We start from the raw sequence: 21,380 nt of genomic DNA on the forward strand, positions 1-21,380 counted from the left end.
CTGAGGGGTTAGAAAAGGGGGACAATATTTGTTGAATGCAGGGAGGCAAGTCCTTAGGAGGATCCTCTATAGCCTTAAAATAAGGAGTGGAGAGCCTCATAATATTCAAAATCCACTCCCTGTGAGACCATGTTTCATTCCAATACTGGAACTGATATGTATAAGAAGGCCTGGGTCCTACCGAAAGACATCCATGCCGGTATTGTTCGTGTTGGTGATACCAAAATGCAGGAATGGAAAAACAGATAGGGGCACGCAAAGAAAAGGCAGTATATGAAAAACAAGTTACAGTGAGAGGGGTAATAAAATCACTGCTTGGATAGCCAAGAAGGGAAGTATCATTAACATAAACAGGAATTGAGGGATCATTTCATTCTACAGGGCGAAGTAATGGAGGATCAGGGACATATGCCCAATAATTATCAGTATTACCCAAAACTACCTGACAAGAGATAATAGCCAACATAGCCACAAACAGCGTTTGTGGGGACTTAGTCACTTGCTGCTGCATCAACATCTCCTCTGCCTTCTGGGTCAGTCGTTTCAATTGACCCCATGTTGGAAGGTTGGCCATCCACGTGGCACAGGATAGACAACACTGATGAGCCTGGAGAGCTGGTTTCTCAGGAGGATTGAAAGTGTCGTCGAGCCGCATTCTCTTCATATGGTGGGGGAGAGAGTTCACCATCCGGTCCGGATCCATATTACAGAGGAGGGAATTCACCATCCATCTGGTCCGGATCCACAGAATCTCATGAGGCGCTCAGGTATCCAACGAGGATCCTTAGTGTCCCTAGGAAACATACAAACATGCCCTCATCCCCATATTAGTATAGGATCCTGGACCATTCCATTGATTAGTAAGAGGATCCTGCCAACGGACTTCAGCAAAAGGCAAGGCATGAGGATGCCAAAATCCTTCTGCAGCTGTCTGTCCTTGCTTATCTACGTTCAAAAAATTTAAAGTATAAAAAGAATGTCGCAATAAATTGTGCGGGGTTGTGGTATATTCCCCCTTCTTTATTTTAAACCCCAAAGAAGATATATCTTCCCCCTGCTTAGAAGCTTGAAATAAAGCAGTTTGGAGTGGAGAAGAAAGACTCACAGGCAGAGAGGAAGTAGAAGAAACAGAAATAGACCCCTGATTTACTGAAGGAGACTCATCAGGAGCTTTTGCTGGCAAGGAAGAGCCAGAAGAATGTGCAATAGGGGCTAGGGAAGCATCTTGAGTAACATCATGTAAATGTTTTACCCAAGTTAAAGCTTGGGCTAAAGCAGTAAATGAAGTTTTATCTAATATAGGAAAGTTTTCAGATTCCACAGGCACATTCTTAAGAGCTGCAAAAATGCCATCATCAAAATCAGGATTGTGATATCGTGCAGCCTCTTCCTGCAATTCAGTCTCATCCTCTGGGGATAGTTCATCCTCCTCCTCCAGGGACTCTGAAGATGGCATGGTCGCCAACAAGGGAGGTGCAGTAGGAGAAACAGGTTCCTCAGGCAAATTTTGTAACTGAGGAGCAGAAGGGAAGCAGCATAAAGACGCTGCTTTGAATAATTTCTGAAGCTCATAAGTTGGGTCAAGAGTCATGAGTTGGGTCAATCTCTTATCAAATTCCAAAGTGAAAAAGTATCTACAGGAACCTTAGAAGGTCCATAAAGGGAATTGAAAGTTTTCAATTGTTGACCTATTTTTTCCCATGTTTGAATATTAACAGTTCCTCCCTCCAGGAACCATGGACAAAGTTCCTGCACAAAATGAAGAAAACCATCAAGCTGTTTATGCGTAACCTTAACGCCCTGAGCAGATAACATAGAGTACAGTAGCTGAACGAAAAGTTGTCGTTCCTTAGATTCAGTCTGCCCCATTTTTACTCCTGATGAGAACAAAACAGAAAGAAAGGCTACATCTAAAATATCCCCCGGTACAATCCAATTTACCCTGTATATGTCTGCGTGTGAAATATTTCCAGGGTCCCTCTCAACAGCCCACGTACTCAGGTCCCTATTCGGGCATCACTTGTCAGTCACTGTAAGACTGAGGAACAAGTCCTGAGAGCAGGTGAGGGGATTAAGAAGAGACAGGGTCAGGAGGGTGGTGTATAAACACACACACTTTATTTCTCATCAAACCTCTTTATATATTGCAGTAGACAATACATGTTTTTTGTGAAAATCACCAAACTGAATCATCAGACAGTATTTCCTTACTGTTGAAGTTATAGTACAAAACATTCTGCGAACCAGGATATAAACATGCATGAGAACAGACTGTGACTACCAAAGCATGCCAAGGAAAAACTATAGTTAGAGAAACCGCAAGCAACCTCATGGGCCAAGACTCACATCTTCTCTAATAACTCTTTCGGGTCCTGTCAGTGATTAAGCAGGACTTTGCCATGCTTTAAGCTGCAAGAACTGTGTCAGCTTGCAGCTGGTTCCCGACAATTTTTGGCTGAGTTGGGTCTTTGTTTCTGGGCACGGGCTTTCTCTAGTTGTGGTGAGTGAGGGCTACTCTTTGTTGTGGTGCACAGGCTTCTCAACGTGGTGGCTTCTCTTGTTGCAGAGCACACGATCTAGGTGTGCAGGCTTCGGTAGTTGTGGCTCATGGGCTCTAGAGCGCAGGCTCAGTAGTTGTGGCACACAGGCTTAGTTGCTCCGTGGCATGTGGGATCTTCCTGAACCAGGGCTCGAACCCATGTCCCCTGCATTGGCAGGTGGATTCTTAACGACTGTGCCACCAGAGAAGCCCCAGTATGACCATTTTAACAATATTAATTCTTCCAATCCAAGAGCATGGGGTATCTTTCCATTTCTTTGAATCATTTTCAGTTTTCCTTCAGTTTTATAGTTTTCAGCATATAGGTCTCTAACCTCCTTGGTTGTTTATTCCTAGGTATTTCTTTTTGATGTGATTTTAAAAGGGATTTTTTTTACATACTCTGATGTTTCACTGTTAGTGTAAAGAAATGCAACAAATTTCTGCATATTAATCTTGTATCCTGCTACCTTGCTAAATTGATTTATTAGTTATAATAGTTTTGGTGTGGAGTCTTTAGGGTTCTGTATACAGAGTATCATATCATCTGCAAATAGTGACCATTTTACCTCTTCTCTTCCAATCTGGATATCTTTTACTTCTTTTTCTTGTCTGATTGCTGTGGCTATGAGTTCGAATACTATGTTGAATAGAAGTGGGGAGAGTGGGCATCTTTGTCTTTTTCCTGAATTTAGCAGGAAGGCTTTCACTTTTTACTGTTGAGTATTTTGTTGCTTGTGGGTTTGTCATAAATGGTTTTCATCATGTTGAAGTATTTTCACTCTATACCCACGTTGATGAGAGATAATTTTTTTTATCATGAATGGATGTTGAATTTTGTCAAATGCACTTTCTGCATCTATTAAGATGATCATGTGGTTTATGTCTTTCCTTTTGTTAATGTGGTGTATAACACTGATTGATTTGCATATGTTGAACCATCCTAGAATGATCCAACTTGATCATGGTGTATGATCCTTCTTACGTATTGTTAGATTTGGTTTGCTAATGTTTTGTTGAGTATTTCTGCATCTATATCAAAGATATTGGCCTGAAATTTTCTTTTTTGTAGTGTCTTTGTCTGGTTTTAGTATCAGGGTGATGGTGGCTTCATAAAATGAATTTGGGAGTGTTCCCTCCTCTTCAGTCTTTTGGACAAGTTTGAGAAGGATAGGTGTAAGTTCTTCTTTGTATGTTTGGTAGAATTCCTCAGTGAAGCCATCTGGCCCTGGACCTTTGTTTAGAGGGAGGTTGGTTCTTTTATTTTAATTCTAGATATGATTTCACTTCTAGTCATCAGTCTTGTTCAAATTATCTGTTTCTTCTTGACTCTGTTTTGGCAGGCTCTGTGTTTCTAGAAACTTGTCCATTTCTTCTATCGTGCCCAATTTGTTGGCATATGACTGTTCATAGTATTCTCTTATGATTTTTTGTATTCCTATGACATCATTTATTTCTCCTCTTTCATTTCCTATTTTGTTTATTGATGTCCTCTCTATTTTGTTTTTGGTGAGCCTGCCTAGAAGTTTGTTCATTTTATCTTTAAAAAAAAAACAGCTCCCGGTTTTATTGATCTTTTCTATTTTTGCTGATCTCCATTTTATTTATTTCCTCTCTAATTTTTATTATTTCCTTCCTTCTACTGACTTTGGGTTTCGTTGACTTTTCTAATTCTTTTCGTGGTAGGGAGGTTGTTTGAGACTTTTTTGTTTCTTGAGGAAGGCCTGTATCTCTTTGAACTTTCTTCTTATAACTACTTTTGCTATATCCCATACATTTTGTAAAGTTGTGTTTTCATTTTCATTTCTCTGAAGGTATTTTGATTTCATTGTTGACCCATTAGTTTTTTTAGTAGCATGTTGTTTAGTCTCCATCAGTTCATTATTTTCCTGTTTTTCTTTCTGTGGTTGATTTCTAGTTTCATACTGTTGTGGTCAGAAAAGGTGCTTGAAATAATTTCTATCCTCTTTAAATTTGTTGAGGCTTATTTTGTGACCTCGTATGTGGTCTATCCTAGAGAATGTTCCAAGTGCACTTGAAAAGAACATGTATTCTGCTGTTTTTGGATGGAATGTCCTACAGATATCTGTTAAGTCCAACTGGTCTATTATGTCATTTAGGACCTCTGTTGCCTCTGATTTTTTTTTAAGGGAGGGAGGAAGAGAGGGAGGATGGATGGATACATGGATGGATAGAGGGATGGTGAGTGAGTGAATAGAGGGATGGATGGATGGATGATAGATAATAATAGTGAACTTTTAAAATTAATTAGTATATGGCTGCATTGGGTCTTCATTGCTGCACACGGCTTTCTCTAGTTGTGGCGAGCAGGGGCTACTCTTCATTGTGGTACACAGGCTGCTCATTGCAGTGGATTCTCTTGTTGTGGAGCACAGGCTCTAGGCACGTGGGCTCAGTAGTTGTGGTTCGTGGGCTCTAGAGCGCAGGCTCAGTAGTTGTGGCGCATGGGCTTAGTTGCTCCACGGCATGTGGGATACTCCTGGATCAGGGATTGACCTGTGTCCCCTTCATTGGCAGGCAGATTCTTAACCACTGTGCTGCCAAGGAAGTCCCTACTATATGTTTTTGATTTGTGGTAACTGTGGAGCTCAAGTATGTTGGCCCATAACTATATCTACTTGTGTTAAATTGATAGTCATACAAGTTCATGTTCTAAAATATCTACATTTTAAACTCCCCTCCCCCATATTTTGTGATTTTAATGTCCTATTTTACATATTTATGTTTATCCTTTTGCTGTTACTTGTAGTTATCGCTTTCACAAAATTTTCTGACTTTTAAAATCTATCTACTGGCTCATTTAAGTGGTCTTCAATCCTTTTATATATTTGCCTTTCTTATTGTGGTTTTCCCTTTCCTATATATTCTTGCTTCTTGTCTATTTAGAGAAGACCCTTCAATATGTCTTACAGGGTAGGTTTAGTATTGTTGAATTCTTTTAGTTTTTGCTTGTCTAAGAAATTCTTTCTCTCTCCTTCTATTCTAAATGATAATCTTGCTGGGTAGAGTATCCTAGATTGCAGGTTTTTTTCTCTCAGAACTTTGAATATATCATGCCCTTCCTTTCTGACCTGCAAAATTTCTACAGAGAAATCAGCTAATTGCCTATGGGGGTTCCCTTGTAACTGTTTTTCTCTTGCTGCCTTTAGAATCCTCTCTTTAACTTTTGGAATTTTAATTATGATATGTCTTGGTATTGGTCTGTTTCGGTTGTTTGGGACCCTCTGTGCTTCCTGTACCTGGATATCTGTTTCCTTCTTTAGGTTTGGGAAGTTTTCAGCCATAATTTCTTCAAATACATTTTCAACTCCCTTTTCTCTCCCTTCTCTTTCTGGAAACCCTATTATGCATAGGTTGGCAGGTTTTATATTATCCCATAAGTCCTGTATGTTACTTTATTTTTTTTAAATGTATCTTTCTGTCTGCTGTTCTGGATTGGGTGACTTCCATTATTCTATCTTCCAGATCACTTATTCGTTCTTCTGTGTCATTTAGTCTGCTATTCATTGCTTCTAGACTGTTTTTTATCTCAGCAATTAAATTGTCTATTTTTGATTGATTCATCTTTATAGTTTTTAGTTCCTTATTACAGTGATTTGACTTTATATTGGTAATCTTTCTTAATTCCTTTAGCATTTTTATTACCTCCATTTTGAACTCAGGGTCTAGTAGACTGGTGAGGTCTGTTTCATTATTTGTTTTTTCAGGGGATTTCTCTTATTCTTTTAACTAAGATTAATCCCTATGCTCTTTCACTTTACTTAACTTTCTCTGTTCTATGAATTTAGAAGAAAAAGTTATCCACTGTGCTCTTGAAGGGCTGTTTTTATGTGGGAGCATCCCTGTGTAGGCTGTGTGTCCAATATTTTTGGTGTGAGGGCTGTTTTTGGCATGGATGCCAGCCATGTGTTTCCTCAGAGTGTGGTGGCCATTATCCCCTTGATAGGGGGTGTGATTTGCATTGTGGTGCCTTGAGCCTGTTCTGGATGTGAGGTGGGACTTCCTCTTTACCCTGTGGCTGTCATCACCCTCTCCAGGGCTGGGTCTGCTCTCCAGTTGTTAGGGTAGAAGCCCTGAGGTCAAGTTTAATCAGGCTCCATTGCCCTTGAGTTCATGTCCTGCCCCAAAGGAAGTGATTGCTAAATCAGGTGAGGCCTGTGTGGTCACAGAGAACCTATGCATGCACTGCCTGAGTAGGCATCTGCTCACAAGCAGCCCATGGTCGTGTCTTTCTGTTTTGTTCATCCCAGATGTAGTGCAAGGCTGTGGTGTGCAGTAGACTGGGGCTGGGTGTCAGGGTGTTGTGGCTGCAGGAATTGAGGTGGCTGTATTGCTACCTGGCATCTGGTCTGACTCTGTGGCAGACTTCTCCCAGGATCTGTCTGCCCCAGACCTGGCACTAGGTGCAGTGTGCAGTCGGCGGAGCCGGGGCACCCTCACTGGGAAATGAATTGCTGGGTGCTCTTGCCCAGGGCCAGTTTGCCTCAGTTTCAGCACTTAGCTGCTGTGCGTTCTTGTGGCAATGCCCAGTGAGTGTGCTGACAGTGTCTGATGCAGTTGGACCTGCTGCCGCCATTTGCATGCTTACAATAGGCTCTGCCACTAGAGCTGCCACTTCCTTCTACACACCGATAATGGGTTCCGTAGCTCCCCCTGGATCACACCCCAGGCCCTTCTGGCTGCTTCATTATAGCTAGATTGAGTCCTCACCCAGGGCCTCTCTTCCCAGGATTCAATGCTTAGCCACTCCTGTGGCCACCTGGTCTGCACATTGCAATGTCTGCCCAGCTAGCCCTGCTGCTCCCCTGTGCATGCAGTAACAATGGTCTCCATGGTTCTGCCTGGATCATGTCCTAGGCATCCTGATCTATCTCTGCATAGTTAGACTGAATCTTTGCCCTGACCTCATGCCAGGCTGTAGTAAGGAGTGAGCAGGTCCAAGGTATTCGCCCCTTCAGATTGGGAAGTGTGGCAAGGCAGCACACACTACTGCAAGTCTCTCTCTGCATGGATTGTTAGTGAGCCAGAACACACACACCACTCCTTGAGAGTAGAGTCTAGGCTTCTTCAATCCTTCTGTCTGTCTCAGTGGATTTCCCAGTAGGCAAGGTGACTTGTCTCCTCTGTTCAGGACCCTAGGACTGGGATGCCCAGATTGTGAGTCAATGTAATATGCTCCCTTTCCAGGGCAAGGGTCTACCTGTGTGGACCTTCTCTTCCTTACAAATCCCTCCCAGGGTGCCAGTCCTGACCTGATGCCTTTTTTCCCCCATTCTACCCAGTTACATGTTGATCTTTCTTGCCACTTTGGTTGTATAGGAGATCTTTTGCCTGTTTCCAGTTAGTTTTCTGTGACAGCTGTTCCACATGTAGATATATTCTTGATGTGTTTGTGGGAGGAGGTGAGCTCCACATCCTACTACTCTGCCATCTTGACCCTCCTTCCAGATCTCTTTTGGTTGCTCTTCATTTGCTTAGAATATCTTTTCCCATCATTTATCTTTGAGCCTATTTGTGACTTGGGTATAAAATGAATCACTTGTGAGCAGCATACAGTTGCATCAAGTTATCAAAAAATCCATACTGCTTCGTTTTTTAATTTGTAAGTTTATCTATATTTAAAGTGATTACTGATAACATAGTTCTTCTGTTTTGCTATGTTTTCTATATGTCTTATATGATTTTTATTCAGTTCTTCTAATAATGCCTTTTCCAATGTAATTCTTATTCCCCCTTTTTCAGTATGTTTTTAAGGTAATTTATTGGTTGCAATTTGGGAATTAATAGTTAATGCCCTAAATTTATACCAATCTGTGAATTGATACCAAGTGTGAATTGATACCAACTTAGTTTAACGACACATTAACTCTGCTGTTATCCAACTCCATCCCAAACTTTTATGTTGTAATTTCACGAATTACATCTTTATACATCATGTGCCCACTGACATAGATTTATAATTATTGTTGTATGCATTTGTCTTTTTAGTCATATAGAAAACAAAAAGAGAGTTACAAACCTGAAAAACAATGGTGATAGCTTTAACGTATACATCTATGTATTACCTTTGTCAATGATCATTATTTCTTTGTATTGCTTTGAGTTACTGTCTCATGTCCTTTTGTTTCAGCCTTAACAACTCCCTTTAGCATTTCTTGCAGTGCAGGTGTAGTAGACATGAGCTCTCTTAGCATTTGTTTATCTGGAAATATATTAATTTTTCCTTCTTTTTTTTTTTTTTGCGGTACACGGGCCTCTCACTATTGTGGCCTCTCCCATTGTGGAGCACAGGCTCTGGACGTGCAGGCTCAGTGGCCATGGCTCACGGGCCTAGCCGCTCCGCAGCATGTGGGATCTTCCAGGACCGGAACCCATGTCCCCTGCATCAGCAGGCGGACTCTCAACCACTGCACCACGAGGGAAGCCCTTTCCTTCATTTTTGAAGGAGTGGTTTGCCAATATAGAATTCCTGGTTGACAGTTTTGGTTGTTGTTTTTTGTTCCACACCCCCGCCCCAGCATTTTAAATATTTCCTCCCACTGCCTTCTGACCCCCATGGTTTCTGATGAGAAATCAGCGGTTAATCTTACTAAGGATCCCTTGTTTGTGACAAGTCTCTATCTTGGCTGCTTTCAAGATTTTTCTATTTTTCGAGAATTTTAGTATACTGCATCTCAGTGGGGATCTGAGTTTACCTTGCTTGGAGTTCATTAAGCTTCTTGGAGCTGTAGTTTCATGTCTTTCATCTAATTTGGGACATCCACTTTGGCTCACTGGTTGTTGACTAGGAGCTCACCTGAGGCAGTTGCCAGGAACATCTATATACAGCCTCTGTGTGGCTTCAATTTCTCACAGTATGGTGGCTGGGTTCCAATATGAAGCATCCCAAGAGTGAGTATTCCAAGATAACTAGGCAGAAGCACCGGCTTCTTATGACCTAGCCTTAGAAGCCACAGAACATTACTTCTGCCATATTCAATTGGTCAAGCTAACCACTAAGATCATCCTAGATTCAAGAAGTGAGGAATCAGATATCTCCCCACAATGGGAAAACAATGAACGATTTATGGCCCATTTTTAATCCACCATAAATATCCTGTTGATTACAAAAGAAAGAGTCAAGTTTCCAGAGCAAGCAAATGACAGAGAAGAGCTGTCAAGGATAGGTCTCCCATTTCCTGCATGGGAAGGGCAGGGATTTGGGAGTGTCCCACTTGTATCAGTAGAAGGAAAAGCCCTACATTAAAGACAGAGATACAAGGAACTCAGAAGTGAAAAGGAATAAAGGCCCTGCCTCCTCAGGATAAGAGAAAAAGGTGCTCCCTCAATGATGTTCCTTGGAATGTGAATGGTACATAAACGTAATTTGATTGAATTCAAGGACTAGTCATTGGGGCGAAAGAAACCTCCAATAAAGTAGGACTAAATGGGACCTTTCTTAATTATATGTAACATACACAGCAAAACCCCATGGCAAAATGTAGTTCATAATGAAGAAACTAGTCAATCCTTTTAAACATAGGTTACAGGAAAAGAATGACTGGTACCACTTCCATTGTTTAACATATTACTGGAATTCCTAAACAATGATTAACATATTACTGGAATTCCTAAACAATGATCTAAGATGACAAAAATAAGATGTGTGGGGACTGAAAAGGAAGGACTAAAACTCAATATTTGAGGACATTAAGATTCATTTACTGAGAAAATCCACCCAAGTGAACATGTAAACTATTGGACAACTATGAGAGTTTGGCTAGTCTGCTAGATTCAAGATCATTTTATTAGAAACAATAAAATTTCTCCACACTAGCAATGACTATTTAAGAATTAACACAGAACACACAAGACCACTATGGAAAAACCTTTAAACTCTTAAAGGGGAAGTTTTGAATAAATGTAAAGATATTCCATGTTCTTCGATCAGATGACTTAGCAAAATCAAAATATCAAATTTCTCCAAATTTATATATAAATTCAATGAGATTCCAAATAAAATCCCAGTGGGATTTTTTGAGCTACCTCATAATCTTATTCTAAAATCTACTTAAGGACTTCCCTGGTGGCACAGTGGTTAAGAATCTGCCTGCCAATGCAGGGGACAGGTTTTTGATCCCTGGTGTGGGAAGATCACACATGCCACAGAGCAACTAAGCCCATGCGCCACAACTACTGAGCCTGCGCTCTAGAGCCCGTGAGTCACAACTACTGAGCCCATGCACCTAGAGCCCATGCTCCGCAACAAGAGAAGCCACCACAATGAGAAGCATGTGCACTGCAATGAAGAGTAGCCCTCACTCGCTGCAACTAGAGAAAGCCTGTATGCAGCAACAAAGACCCAATGCAGCCAAAAATAAAGAAATAAAAAATAAAATGAATTTTAAAAAAACAACAACTTAAGGTAGTTTTGGGAGCCCCTCAGACTTGGAATTGGTGTCAGAAGTGAGAGCAATTTTGTGTGGACTCTTCCCTCTAGTTGTTAACTTTCCCATAGACCAATGGAAGTAAGTAGAGAAATACACACACACACACATACACACACACACATATATATATACACACTCTTTAGTAGTGAGGAAATGATAAACTATTAGAAAATTATATTAGGAAAGTAGCTCATTACATGAGAAAAATGTAAGTGGGTTCTGACCATAAGTCCTATACAAATAAGGATTCTAGGTGGAATAAAAACCTAATTGTGAAATATAAATGGGAGAAAAATCCTGTAGAATATATTTGTGACTTCAGTTGGGGAGACCTTAAAACAAAATCCAAGAAAGCACAAATTATAGGTAAAAAAAGAATTTCAAAGATGCCTTACACTATACCAAAATTAATGCTTATTAAGCAAAGGACTCCAAAGTTACCAGAAAAAAATGATAGGCTGAAAGAAGATATTTGCAACATCTAGCACTAACATGCAACTATCATCTAGACTATCAACTAGAATATGCTACTAAACTATACAAATCAAAAAGAAAAAAGTATATACCTCCAAGAAAAAGATATGAAGTCATTTTACCGACTGGGAAAACCAAATATTTAACAAGTCAAAGAAACAATGTTCAAACTTTTCAATAGTCAGATAAACAAAATTTAGACAAGATACCAATTTATACATAGCTGACTGTGAAAATCAGAAAGCTGGATAATGCCAAGTGTTGGTAGTGGTGTGGTGAAAGAGGAACTCTTACACACTACTAGCAGGAATATACAGTTGTAGTGGAGAGTGACCTGGCAGTTCTTAGTCAAATTAAGTATGAGTGAACCCTATGATACACCAATCTCATTCTCTGGGGTATATATCTCAGAGAAAATTTCACATTTCTGTAAGATATGTATAAGAATTTTAATCATAGTCTTTTTTGTTATGCTGTTGGAGGGGTGGATTTTGTTGGAGGAATTAGAGGCAATCTAGTATCGCTCACTCAGGGAATGGCCAAATAAAATCAGGTGGAATATTATGGAGCAAACAAACAAAAGAACTAGCCATGGTTTTGCTGAGTGAAAAAAGTTTTAAAAAGTCTATTGCGCCACATTGCTTATGTAAATTAAAAATAAAAGCAACAAAAAATGGGGCTTCCCTGGTGGCACAGCAGTTAAGAATCTGCCTGCCAATGCAGGGGACACATGCTTGATCCCTGGTCTGGGAAGATCCCACATGCCGCGGAGCAACTAAGCCCCTGCACAACTACTGAGCCTGCGCTCTAGAGCCCGTGAGCCACAACTACTGAAGCCCATGCACCCTACAGCCCATGCTGTGCAACAAGAGAAGCCACCACAATGAGAGGCCCGTGCACCACAACGAAGAGTAGCCCCCACTCGCTGCAATTAGACCCAACACAGCCAAAAATAAATAAAAATTAAAAAGCAACAAAAACCAATAACATTTGTCTTTTATTTTTTCACAAGGAGACAAACTTAAGGACGTGGTGAGTTTGAACGGATTAGAGATAGGGATAAAAGGGAGTTATGTAAAAATTACATTAAAATAATTGTAGTAAAAGTTACACCTGTGTATTTTTTTAATATGTTACAAACAGCATGTATAATTTCAAAGAAGTTATTTTAAATGGAAAAAGTCACTCTGATAAATGTTTTAAAGACAACAGAAGGCTTTGGGAGAGCAGAAGAAAGTACGTGACATAGCCCTGGGGTGGGCATGAAGCCTTCCCTGAATAAATATAGAGAGATTGAATAAACCCCATAAAAACTGGGAATACAGTAACAGATATTTTGATTTTAGGTAAAGGGAACCTCATGTGTAGTATCATAGAAGTGGCAGAATGAGTGGGGATTATGCAGACTGCAAGAAAATCATATGGAGTCCAGAGAGATTAGTTTAGGTAATCAGAGGCCAGATGATGAAGCATTTCATGCAGAAAAGATCAGGCATTTTCCACTGGATAAAGGGAAACAATAATAGGTTTAAGCTGGAAAGTGACTGTTGTGGATAGATTTTGGCACCATGAGGTAGGAATGCTGCTGTAACAAATGCCAAAAAAAAAAAAAAAAAGTGGTTATGGCTTTGGAACTGGGTGATGGGTAGAGGCTGGAGGAGTTTTGAGGTGTATGTATGAAAAAGCCTACGGACTTCCCTGATGGCGCAGAGGTTAAGAATCCGCCTGCCAATGCAGGGGACATGGGTTTGAGCCCTGGTCTCTGAAAATCCCACATGCTGAGGAGCAACTAAGCCCGTGCACCACAACTACTGAGCCTGCGCTCTAGAGCCCACAAGCCACAACTGAGCCCATGTGCCACAGCCACTGAAGCCCGCGGGCCTAGGGCCCATGCTCCGCAACAAAGAGAAGCCACGGCAATGAGAAGCCCGCGCACGGCAACGAAGAGTAGCCCCTGCTCGCCACAACTAGAGAAAGCCCATGCGCAGCAATGAAGACCCAATGCAGCCAAAAATAAATAAATAAATAAATTTAGAAAAGAAAAAAGCCTACATTGCATTAATGGGACTGTTTGTAGAAATACAGATGTTAAAGGTGATTCTGGTGAGCTCACAGATGGAAATTATGAACATGCTCTTGGAAACTGGAAGAAAAGTGATCCTTGTTAGAAAGTGACAAAGAACTTGGCAGAACTGTGTTCTAGTGTTTTGTGGAAATTAGTGACAACTTTGGATTAAGCTAGGGAGATTTCTAAGCAAAGTGTTGAAGGTGTAGCCTGGTTTCTTAATGTTTATTATAAAATGAGGGAGGAGAGGAAGATAAATTGAAGGAACTTTTTTTTTTTTTTTTTTTGCGGTACGCGGGCCTCTCACAGCTGTGGCTGCTCCCGTTGCAGAGCACAGGCTCAGGACGCGCAGGCTCAGCGGCCATGGCTCACGGGCCCAGCCGCTCTGCAGCATGTGGGATCTTCCCGGACCAGGGCACGAACCCGCGTCCCCTGCATCGGCAGGCGGACTCTCAACCACTGCGCCACCAGGGAAGCCCCTTGAAGGAACTTTTAAGCAAAAACGAACCAGATCTTGAAGATTTGGAAAATTCTCAGCCTATTCACGTTGCAAAAAATGAGAAAATGTGCTCTGGAGAGAACACCAAGAGTGTGGCTGGACAGTCACTCCATAAAGAGATTACCAATGAGTTTAATCAGCCATCTCAGCTGGAGCCAGGAAGAGAGATGAGATTATAGCAGCAGAAAAAGTGCCAGCTGGGACTAAAGGGGGACAGAAAATAGGATAGAATGAAGTCTGTTTTACTTCTAAGATTTCACAGGACAGACGGGTCAACAGAGCTATCTGAATTTGGACATGCATTATCCCTCAAGAAAAGAGCAGAGTGAGGATCCAGTTTGAGATGGCAACATAGAAGAATCCTGAACTCATCACCTTCTCCCGCAGACACAATGAATCTACAGCTACATACAGAACAATTCCCTCTGAAAGAAATCCAAAAATTAGTTGAGGAACTCCCATGTATGGGGTAAACAAGGAAAAAATCCCCATCAAAACAGGTAGGAGATAGAGGGGTGGGATAGGGAGGGTGGGTGGGAGGGAGACACAAGAGGGAAGAGATATGGGGATATATGTATATGTATAGCTGATTCACTTTGTTATAAAGCAGAAACTAACACACCATTGTAAAGCAATTATACTCCAATAAAGATGTTAAATAAATAAATAAAATTTTAAAAACCAAACCGGTAGGGAGAGGCTGAGAGGCAGTCTCACCATAAACCCCACCCTTGGCACGGCAATCTACAATTGGGAGGAAACTCACAACTCTGAGCTTCTCCCTGAGGAGCAAAGGATTTGAACCCCACATCTGGAACCGCAACTTTTAAGACCTGTACCTGAGATGAGCCACCAAAACCCCTGGCTTTGAAAGCCAATAGTATTTGCATCCACAAGACCCACAGGATAGGACAAACTGAGAAACAGTTCTTAAAGGGCTCCAGCAGACTCACCTGGCTATCCTCCCAGGGCCCAGCACAGAGGCAGCCTAATTGAGACAGGAGGGAAAGGGGTAGGACACAAATGCTAGATAATGAAGAAGGGGCACTGCTGTTGGGATGCGATAAAGACTATCTGGAACCAGCTGAAACCAAGATGGCTTTGAGAATAGTCCGGTCATTGACCTTTAGCTCATTATACCTTCATTGTAAAACTAAAAATCACTCCCTCTTACGCCAGCTCTGAGGAGGACCGTAAAAGACCAAAACGTGAACAGTGGCCCAATTCCTGGGATATCCCCACCCTACACCAAAATAGCAAAAATATTCCTCCCACTCATTAGCCTACGAAATTACTTAACCCATAAAAACCTACGACCCCACGCCCAAGGGCCACTCTCACTTTCTGAGACAGTCTACATTCTGCCTGTGGAATGTGTATCTCTCTAAATAAACCTGCTTTCCCTTTACTCTGACTTGCTCTTGAATTCTTTCCTGTGTGAAGCCAAGGACTCTCTGGTCTGTCCTAAGGACTCCTGAAGGTCCCAGGTCATGACATTTCCCTCTCCTGCAACAAAATGAGCACCCAACTATCTATGAAAGAAGTGAATTTGCAAAGTTTTAGCCTGAGGAGCAGGTACCTAATTTAACACACATCTAGGTGCCTACTGAAATACTCTCCAAAAACCACAGAGGCCAGCAGGTGCCATCTTTGCATTCTTCCTCCATCTTGCTCCAGGTCACCAGTATCTCCTGGAAAGCAGTTTATGCTCATGCCTGGGAGCCCAGTTTTTGTGGGTGCCACCCAGGGCACATCCCTTGGTTGCCTGGCTCTGGTGACCAGCAGGGCTTATGTTCCCAGGTCCCAAAGGACTGTAATAAATGGAGAAAGAGGGTTTTTTTGTTTTGTTTTGTTTTTTTACTAGCTACCCATCCCAGGGCTCAGCAGAGAGGTAGCAGACTGAAATGCCCAGTCTTCGTGTGAAAGAGGCCTATTAGCTTATCTTCACAGCTGTGGGCTGAGGGCCCAGCTTCTAATTAAACACATATCTAAGGGCTGAGTGTAATCCTCTCCAGAGATCTGGGAAGGCAGGCACGATCTTCATGCTCTCCCTCAGTCTCCCTCCAGGTTGCCTGTATCTCCCAGAATGGAGCTTGTGCACACACCTGGTGCTCTGATTTTTGATGGCTGCAGCACAGGGTACACCCCTTGATTGCCTGGCTCTCGTGGCCAGCACGGCTTAAGTTTGCCAATCGGACTGGACTGTAACAAACAGAGAAATGTAACCGGGCAGGACCCTGTGAGGCCTTCCCAGAATAGACCCCCGCCCATGTCATCCTCCTGCCTTTTGTCTACAGAAAAACTTCAAAGAATAAGTTTAATCAAAGAAGTGAGAAAATGCAGAAAGGAAAACAAGCAAGACAAAAATAATACTTTAGCCATTGAAGTCAAGGACATTTAGTTCTTCCTCAAGGGCTATAAATGATATTCTGAGCCATGTCCTTTGAGCTGTTTTGCAGACACTGAAACCCCCATCACGTGGAAGAAGTTAACTGTATGCTTCCCACAAGCATGTAGACCCCAGACTGGTTGGAACCAGAAGGTTGATGATGCTGACTCCCAATTACCTCACCACCAACCAAGCAGAAGAATGTCCATGAGTTGATCACACACACCACAAACCCCCTCCCTCACCCTGTCTTTATAAACCTTTCCCTGAAAGCCCTCAGGGAGTTCAGGTCTTTTAAGTACTAGCTGCCCTGGACTCCTTGCTTGGCGCCCTGCAATAAATGCTGCACTTTCCTTCAGCACAACCCAGTGTCAGCAGATTGGCTTCACCACACACAAGCAAGCAGACCCAAGTTTGGTTCCGTAACAGAAACAGTTCTTACCTGGCTGCTCTTAAAAGAAACAGCACAGACGTAGCAGCATGAAACACATCCCCAGGCTTTCTGTGAAAGAGGCCTATTTGCTTATCTTAAAGCTTCAGCCTGAGGGGCAGGCTTCTAACTTAACACATATCTAGAGGTCTACTGAAATACTCTCCAAAGATCAGAAAGGCTGGCAGGTACCAACTTTGCACTATCCCTCTGCCTCACTCCATGTCGCCTGTGCACACGTCTGGAGTCCCAGATTTTGTGGCTGCTGCCCAGGGGATGCCCCTTGATTACCTGGCTCTGGTGGCCAGCAGGGCTTATATTCACAGGTTGTATAGGATTGTAGCAAAAGAAGAAAATGTTCATAACAAGCTACACCCTGCTCCTCCCAACAATGGAGAGGTAACTGACTGAAAAAGCCCAGTCTTTCTGTGAAAGAGAAACCATAAATTACTCAGCAATGCATTCACTGTAGGGCACTGATTTAGGGCAAGATTATTGCAAACACCTTTGCCAGTTCTTATAGTCTTGGGATTCTAGTCCAGGGGTTCTTGAGACTTTGGGAGTTGTTATGGACTGAATGTTTGTCTTCCCAAAATTCTTATGTTGAAATCTAACCCTCAATATGATGGTATTTGGAGGTGGGACCTTTGGGAGATTATTAGGTCATCAGGATAGAGACCTCATAAATGGGATGAAGATGACGAAGGGACCAGAGCGCCCTCTTTGGGCCACATGAGAATACAAAGAGAAGCTAACAGTCTGTAACCTGGAAGATGGTTCTCACCAGAACTCAACCATGCTAGCTAGCACCCTGATGTGACTTCCAACCTCCAGAACTAAGAAATGTTTTTGTAAGCCACCTAGTTTATGGTATTTTATTATACCAGCCTGAGCTAGGACATGGGTTATTTCTCTGGGAATTAAGTCAAATTTTTAAAATCTGATCCCTAGAAAAATACACTTAGGCCCCAATATGCAACTCCATACATACAACTTCTGAGAGTTCAAGGACCTCTGGGAACCTGTCCAAGGAATCCCCAAATTTCAGGTAAGGAGATCAGCTCCTTACTTGTAACAGTCCATTGGGCCACACTACACCCTGATGACAGAGAGCTGGTAAAGCTGACTCAGAGTTCCACATACACGGTCATTACTCAAACTGCATCAACTTTAAACTGGACACTTTAGGAATAACAATGACCCTGTGCTTCATCTCTTATCATTTCCCTGCCCAAACCCCTACCCCGTTGACCCACATCTCTGTGTTAAAGTCCTCCATCACAAACCTTCTTTTAAAGTCCTCCTAAAGAAGGTGGTCCCCATCAGGTCTCTCAGGACTATCTCCTCTTTGGCCTTAAAAACTACTATTTATGAGGTAGGTAATGTTACTGTATTTCACCAAACTGAAGACGCCATTGGTTGAAAAAAAGGCATCCCCAATTCAGAAATGTTAAAATGCAAAGAGAATGTATCAGTCTTAAGAGTTTTACAGATTCATCTGTTGGTAAACAGCTGCTGCACAAACTACCTTCCAAAATGACCTATTCAAAACCTGGGACACCCGCCCTTCCCCAGTTTCCTCCAATCTTGAAATGAAAGGGTTCATTTCAGATTTAAAAGGGTCCTTCTAATGCCTTGCTCCATCCCTGGCCTATGTCTTTCTGGCAGTGCCTGTGCCTCATGTGCTGGTAAATATTCCACATGACAACGTAAGTTACAAAGGTTTTCAGTTCTCTCCAAGATGTGTATTTCTGCATCATCAGGGTTGTGGGGAGCACAAAGTTCCCTGGATGGGTGGAATTAGTTTCCTGAATAAATACATGAAGAGAGGGTGGGGGGAGCAGGGATGATAAGAGTAAGAATTGGGTAAATTGAGAACATATCTTCAGCCCTCTCATCCCTAGGGATGCAAGGAACTGAGGACCAATTGCTCATAGAAACCTGTTAGGATAGCAAACTTTAGACAAAATGTCATGCATAAGTCATGATAAACAAGATGGTGTTAGAAGAAAGAGGGAAGATACCAACTCATCTGGGCCATGGCTTTAAGGCTTAAATGGTACAAACTTCTCCGTTCAGGCTCTTCTGGTGGGGAGTACAGAGTCCTGTAGGTCTGGAGGAGGAAAAAGGAGATAGAAGGCTGCAGGCCTGTCTTGCAGCTTCCAAGCACACAATTTGAAACTCACCCCACTTCCTTCTCTGGCCCCTGATAACACATGAAGATTCTTCAACCCCCCAAAACCCTCAAAAGCTGGAGTTGAGTCCCTTAGACACCAAGGTGCAGCCTGCATCCTTGACAAAATGGCTGCATTTTGCCACAGAACCTCCCTTAGGTTCAATGGGATGGAGTTCACAACTTTCTCTCCTGAACAGGGCAAGTACACACCAGAGATGTTCAAACGATGTGTTTAAATCACCTTAATAATTCTAATAGCAATAATGATATCAACAATACTAGCAACTAGGTAAGAACTTGTATATATTATCTCATTTGATTCTCAAAAAAGGAAAGAATAAAAAACAAAAGTGCAATGTTAAGTATTTCCCCCCATTTTACAGATGATGGAAACCAGGTTAACATAACTCATCCAAAATGACATGGTTTGGAGGTGATGGAGCCCAGAGTAGAATATAGGTTTCTCTGACTCCCAAACTAGCCCTCTTTAGGTAAGAGACAGTGCGGCCTTGAGGAGCATAAACTCCAGCCGTCTTCTCTTGGCTATATGGGGCCACATCTGTGAATTCACATTACAAGACCGAGTCTGCAACTCAGGAGAATCTCTGTGCTTGGAAGCTTCAAACTGAAACTCAAATTCCTGCCTTCTCTCCTAGAGGTCATTTTCTCAGGGATTCTCTAAGGCTATTGCGGAAAAGGAGGAAGAAGCAGGAGGGATTCACAGCTGTAGGCATCAGAGACCCTAGAAAAGACCCATGGCCCGGGAGAGCCATGATCGTGCTTCATGAATTGGTACTCATATCTCCGCTTGAGCCCACTTTTAGGCGAGGCACTACAGGGAAGAGGAATGCAGAAAGGCAAGGCTCAGGCCTTTCCTCCAAGGAAGCCAGATTCTCAGTCACTCACCCTATCTGTTTTGGTAGAGGCAGCCATATCTGAGGCAGAGAGAAAGGAAACGCTTCACGAACTTCACGAACACCAAGGAATCACTGGGTTACTAAGGGTTACCCTCGGCGGCAACCACACAAAAGCTGTCGCACGCTCACACTGGCACTGCCACTGCCACACAGGGTCACAGAGTCTCACCAACGTGGTGACACAGCGCCAGAGTCACACAGGCTGCAACAATCTCCCCTTAATCACAGACCCATGGTAACGCCCTACACCAGATCATGCGTAGGCCCCACAAACACGCTATTATGGCATCACACACGCAACCCTAGTAGCAACACAAGACAAAAAGACACACATTGACACACACACTCGAAGGAGCAGCCTGGTAGACACACCGACGAACGCACGCCAACAAACCGGACGTACACGTCTCGCCCGGACAAAGACCGAGAGACAGCACCTCCTCGGCCCGCACAGGCTGGCCCCTCTGGAGCTTCAGGTCGCACCGCTTAGCGCCCCAGAGCCGGACGGAAATACACTTACCTGCCTCACGCTGAGAAACGCTAGCCACCGAAGCCGCTACGTCACCAGACTGAATCGGGCCGCAGTGGCCCCTGGGAAATGTAGTTGGAGCGGGGTGGGGGGGGGAAAGAAGGCTGGAAACGCTCAGGTGCGAAGGGCTCTGGGGCTTGTAGTTTAGGAGGGAGACGCCGGTGCTCGGAGAGCTGTAACGCGCGCGAGGGGCGGCCCCGGATACGCCCCAGAGCCAAAGAAAGCCCCGACCCGTCCTCTGATCCGCTGGAAGAACTAGGGCTGGGGTCCCAAGTGGTGCCCTTGCACAGACAAGGGGCATTGCAGGGAGGGGTGGGACGGAAGGGACCGAAATCAGAAGTGGAAAGGAATAAGCTCCGTTCGGGGGAGTGGAGGAGGTGAGGGGAGGGTGAGTAGGGGTGAGACCGGAAGGAAGGGGTCAAGCCCCAGAGGTGGGAGGATTTTCCTAGGGGAGGAGCGCTCAGGTGCTGCTTGTCCAGGGGGACTAACAGGCCAAGGAGCTAGCAGCTCACGTTAATTTTGGTAGCTCACTGCATTATAACCGGGCTCAGAGTTGAAAGATACACTTTGAGAGGCTCGTTTTTCCTGGTATCGTTGTTTGTCTCAGGCCAAGCAGAGCAGGAGAAACAGACTTGTGAGGGCTGCGGAAACAACGAGAATGTCTTCTTGGGTGAGGCGGCTCTTGTCTCCCAAATAGGAAGGAAACACTTGAGGAAACACTATGCCAGGGCAACCCATAATGTAGGTACAGTCTTTCATGGGTGCTGGACTCCTGGGGGGTTGGTGGAGGGGGGCTTCCAGCACCAGGGCCTGGGGGCTTCCAGCACCAGGGCCCACCAACCTTTATTTACCCCACGTGCCTCCCAAGGCAAGGCAATATCTTCCTTTGGCCAACACCCATTATATGCTCAA

At 43.2% G+C, this 21,380-nt stretch overlaps 1 long non-coding RNA gene across 1 annotated transcript; it reads right to left on the bottom strand.

Annotated features, from left to right (window-relative positions):
- Positions 1-510: 510 nt before the first annotated feature.
- Positions 511-21,001, bottom strand: LOC137215302 (uncharacterized). Its single transcript, XR_010939231.1, has 3 exons — positions 20,460-21,001; positions 1,942-2,052; positions 511-793 (listed from the first exon to the last, which is right to left on the bottom strand). It is a non-coding gene; the product is annotated as an uncharacterized lncRNA (long non-coding RNA).
- Positions 21,002-21,380: the final 379 nt, after the last annotated feature.

The sequence above is a fragment of the Pseudorca crassidens genome, chromosome 20 (genome assembly GCF_039906515.1).
Source record: "Pseudorca crassidens isolate mPseCra1 chromosome 20, mPseCra1.hap1, whole genome shotgun sequence".
Taxonomy (NCBI): domain Eukaryota; kingdom Metazoa; phylum Chordata; class Mammalia; order Artiodactyla; family Delphinidae; genus Pseudorca; species Pseudorca crassidens.